Below are 5016 nucleotides of genomic sequence, written 5' to 3' on the forward strand. Positions count from 1 at the left end.
GCCTGAACTAGAAATGAGCTCCGTTTCACATGTGTGGGTCCCCGCCACTCCCTGGGGGTGTGCTAGGGTGACCAGATGTCCCGATTTTATAGAGACAGTCCCGATTTGGGGGGTCTTTTGCTTATATAAGATCCTATTACCCCCACCCTGTTCCAATTTTTCACACTTGCTGTGTGGTCACCCTGTGCACATGTGTGGGTCACAGCTGTTCACTGCCCCTCTCATTGCAGCATGTGTGCAGGGTTACTGCCCTGGGAACTGCAGGGCACCAGTGGACATGGGGCTGGCTGGAGGCAGGGCAGGGGCTGACTGGAGGTAGGGTCTGGCTGCAAGCAGGGCAAGGCGTGAGGGGCTGGCTGCAGACAGGACAGGGGGTGCAGGACTGGCTGCAAATGGGCTGGCTGCAGGCAGGGCAAGGTGTGTGGGACTGGCTGCTGACAGAGGCTGGCAGCAGGCAGGGGGATGTGGGGTGGAGTGGGCTGGTTGGCTTCAGGCAGGGCCTCAGGGGAGTGCGCAGGTGTTGGCAGGCCTGGAGACAGAGGAGTGTGGGACTGGCTGGCTTAAGGCAGGGGAGTGCAGCAAGGGTTGACTGGAGACAGGGCACGGGGTGCGGGGCTGGTGCAGGCAGGGCAGGGGGTGCAGCAGGGGCTGGCTGTGGGCAGGGGTGCGGGTACAGGGGGTACAGCCTACCCTGTATGGTAAGTGCCCCTTCCTCCACCAAGGTAGCAGCAGCAGCCCAGGGCTCGGGGGCTATTTAAAGGGCCTGGGGCTCCCCTGCTTCCACCGCCCCAGCCCTTTGAATAGCCGCGGGAGCCCTGGGGAAGTGGCGGGGCTCCGGGGGCTGTTTAAAGGGCCGGGCCGGTAGAAGCAAGGGGAGCCCCAGACTTTTTAAATAGCCCCCAAGTCTCCAGCAGTGGGGCTCTGGTGGCAATTTAAACAGCCTGAGGCTCCAGTCCCTGCTGGGAGCCCCAGGCCCTTTAAATTGCCCCCTGGGGAAGTTGGGCCACCCTAGTAAAGTGCAGCAGTAGGGCTTGGGTGCGGGGCCCGATTCAGGGGAGTTGGTTGAATTGGCCTAAAGCTGGCACTGCCCGCAGGAAAGCAAGGAAGTAGCACAGGCTTATCACTGTCCCTGGGTGGGCTTGAACCACCATCCTTTCAGTTAAGAGCCAAACGTGCTGACCCATTGCACCACAGAGACACAGACAGGCCAGGCTGTATGGAGCACAACAGTCAGGAATCAGCTCAGGGTCCGGTCTAGCACATGCACGCAGTGGTTGGACAAGCAACAGCAAGGAACTGGACTGGTGCGGAGTGAAAGATCTGTGGGAAGGAACCGAAAATAGTACTGGGGCTGCAGTACAGGGCTTGCATACACTTTCTTTGGCCTGTTTTGCTGGAAGAGTTAGCAGGGCAAGCTTGTTAGTCACAGGTAAGGGGGTGAGTTTATGCAAATTCTGGACTCTGGGACCACAGCTGGGGTGAGACAGGCACAACTTTTGTGGCACATGCACCCTCTCTGCAACCAACCTTTGTTACTTCACTCCATAACAGCATACACAAAGCAACCTTTTACTTTTCAGCACCAAAATATACTGTAGAAGAAATCTAATAGCATAACTTTAAGATGAGAAACTTCAGTGCTAACAACAATTCTAAAGATATTAAAAAATACCTCTGTCTTTAGACACCAAACACAAAATCAATCAGACCAAGAACAAAAATCTATTCCTACTTCCCACACACTTGGGAAGGGGGCGGGGTTTGGAACCCATACCCCTTAATGATGAGTCCTTTCCAGGCGACGGGCAAGCTCTCAGGCCTCAAATGCCAGGTACAGTTACTCTCTTCTTGATCCAAACTAAACAGGAAAATACACTTGATTACTCCTGCCCCAATAACAAAGAGATGGGGGATCCCACAGCAGCTGAAATGACCATTTGGACAAGCACTCCCCTCATGCAATCTGTGCTGGGTGTAACCATGCAAATGACATCAGCCCAAAAGGCCTTTACAACAGATCACCAACAGATGGCAGGGTAGAGTTCATAGAGACCCTGCTTAAACTAGATTGTTGGAAAAGATTAAAAAACACTGAATGTTAAAACTCACCAAACGCGGGTGAATCCATTCTCATTGTCGTACCCGCTTCTTAAACTCCACACCTGAACGTAGCCCTCACATGGACAACATACCCTCCTAACTCAGTGTCTGTACGTTAACCTTTTACCCCCAGTCAGGGCTATTGCAGATTCTGTATTCCTTACGCCACCCGATCTTAAACCGAACTTTGCACCCCCTGGGTAATCTGTACATTGTTCCCTGATCACCAGAAACTTCTACACCTAAATGCTGTACCGTACATCTTTTTCTTCTTTAAACGTCATCTTACTAAAATGTTGACATTTGTTCGAGATCCCGGCTCCTGTTCCCTTGCAAGGCGTGTGCCTTTGCTCCAGGTTTTAGTCTGCTAATACAGTGGGGGCAGGGTGGGGGCCGATTGAGCCAGAGGCGCTTGCCTGCTGCAGACACGGATCAAAGGCTGAACCTCATCCCCCATGAGCTGAAGGCTTAATTGAAAACAGTTTAAGCAATACTCCCATCTCCGGCACTCAGCTACCCAGCTCCCAATGGGGTCCAAACCCCAAATAGATCCTTTTTACCCTGTAGAAGCTGTAAAAGCCTGTGACCAGGGCAGCTGCCTAGCAGCCGGCACATATGCCTGCCAGCGTGAGAGCTCGTAAGGCACTAATCCAGATAGAGGTGGCTGGGTGGCAGGAGGAGTAAAGAGCCAGCAGAGTGGTGCAGCGGACGCATGCTGGGCCCATAACCCAGAGGTCATTGGATCAAAGCCATTCTCTGATACACGAGCACTTGTCTCTTTTCCCTCTGGGCCTTCAAGCGATCAAAACCCTCGGCTTGCGGGCCAAGCTCGGTCTGCCACGTGCCTGGGCAGCAGCAGGACAGTCTCAAGAGAGCAGCTCCCACCCAATATCTCTTGTAGTGGAAAGTAAGTAGAATTGTGGTTGGACTTTTGCTATTTCTGTTCAGGGAATCAGTGGCTGTGAGGCAACCCTTACTGATAATGGCAGGGGAAGAGTTCTCTCTTCTGCATTGATGCTGCAATTTTTTGTTGTGCCCTTTCTCTCCCCCTTCAATGCAGGCAGGTAGGCTTGGTGGCTTGGGGATGTGGGTCAAGCCTGGTTTCTTTTGGCAGACACCTGGTTGAGAACTGGTGCTCTACGGTCTTGTCTAAACTGACCAGCCCTAATGTCTGTAGCCTTGTCTCATACTTTGGAAGCCTTTTATTTACCCCTTTCCACTGCGAAAACAACTATTTAGTCCTACTCTTTCTTTCCAAGCTGCTAACCAGTTACTGATCCATGAGAAGGCCCCAGCCATCTGGAGTAGCTTGTGACTGTGAGTGGCAACCTCAGGGCAGATTGTTAAGAAGCAGAGCACAATCCCCAAACTGGTTGTGTGTTCTAGACTTACGTTTCACCAAGTGTCAGATTCTGGATGACACCCCTTTTATGATTTTTTAAAGCAAACTTGCTATTTTTGCATCATTTGAGCGTTCTATGCAGAGGACTAGAAATGTTTCTATTTACCTGAATGTTAGATCATTTTAACATTGGCTGGAATCACAATGTTAAATTAGTTCTTATGACTTTAATAACTGATACTTCCTCTATCTCAGGACTAGCTATTAAACTGATTTTTGGACTAGGGAGATGGAATAGCAGCTTCCTCCATCCCTTGCACACATCACCCTGTTACAGTGGCACTGAACCCTCAGGAGCGGTGGACCTCCCTATGGGGAGAATATCGTGGTTGAAGAGCAGTGAAGAAAAATGGTGTTGTCTGTGTTCCCATTTGGTTTATTCTGAGTATGGTTTTGAGTCGTTTGTAACTCTTTCATCAGTTATTAGTAACATCTTATTTTCAGGCCTCTGAACTGAAAGGCTGCTCTTGCAGGTTTTACTTTGTCGTTGTTTGTGGGTCAAACAGCCGCTTTCTTAGGCCTCGTCTACACTACGCATTTAAACCGAATTTAGCAGCATTAAAACGAATTAACCCTGCACCCGTCCACACAATGAAGCCCTTTATATCGATATAAAGGGTTCTTAATACCGATATCTGTACTCCTCCCCGACGAGGGGAGTAGCGCGGAAATCGGTATTGCCATGTTGGATTAGTGTTAGTGTGGCCGCAATTCAATAGTATTGGCCTCCGGGAGGTATCCCACGGTGCACCCTTGTGACCACTCTGGAAAGCAATCTGAACTCGGATGCACTGGCCAGGTAAACAGGAAAAGCCCCGCGAATTTTGAATTTCATTTCTGTGTTTGCCCAGCATGGAGCTCTGATCAGCACAGGTGGCGATGCAGTCCCAAATCCAAAACGAGCTCCAGTGTGGACCGTCTGGAGGTACTGGTATCTGATCGCTGTATGGAGAGACAAATCTGTTCTATCAGAGCTCCGTTACAGAAGACGAAATGACAAAGCATTTGAAAAAATCTCCAGGCTATGATAGACAGAGTCCACAGCCGGGACTCAGCACAGTGCTGCGTGACAAGCGTAACGGAAAGCCAAAGAATCAAATGGACGTTCATGGAGGGAGGGAGGGGAGACTGAGGACTCCAGCGATCCCACAGTCCTCGCAGTCTTTGAAAAGCATTTGCATTCTTAGCTGAGCTCCCAATGCCTGAACAGTCAAAACACATTTTCCCAAGTGTTTCAAGGGACCCTGGAGCTAGGCAAAGGGGTCCAACGGGCAGGGCCCCTGGAGCTAGGTTTATAGGGGCCCCAGAGATAGGGCCCCTTGAGCTAGGGTTGGGGGACCCATGCATAGGGCCCCTTGACCTAGGGTAAGGGCCCCATGGGTAGGGCCTCTGAAGCTAGGGTTAGGGGCACAGGGGTACAGGGCCTGCAGATAGGGTTAAGGGTCCCACAAGAAGGGACCTTGGAGCTAGGGTTAGGGGCCCCACAGGAAGGGCCGTTGGAGCTAGGGTTAGGG

At 51.4% G+C, this 5016-nt stretch overlaps 1 non-coding gene across 1 annotated transcript; it reads right to left on the reverse strand.

Annotated features, from left to right (window-relative positions):
- Window positions 1–1124: 1124 nt before the first annotated feature.
- Window positions 1125–1198, reverse strand: TRNAK-CUU (transfer RNA lysine (anticodon CUU)). Its single transcript has one exon. It is a non-coding gene; the product is annotated as a tRNA-Lys (tRNA).
- Window positions 1199–5016: the final 3818 nt, after the last annotated feature.

This window comes from Gopherus flavomarginatus, unplaced genomic scaffold (genome assembly GCF_025201925.1).
Source record: "Gopherus flavomarginatus isolate rGopFla2 unplaced genomic scaffold, rGopFla2.mat.asm mat_scaffold_34_arrow_ctg1, whole genome shotgun sequence".
Classification (NCBI taxonomy): domain Eukaryota; kingdom Metazoa; phylum Chordata; order Testudines; family Testudinidae; genus Gopherus; species Gopherus flavomarginatus.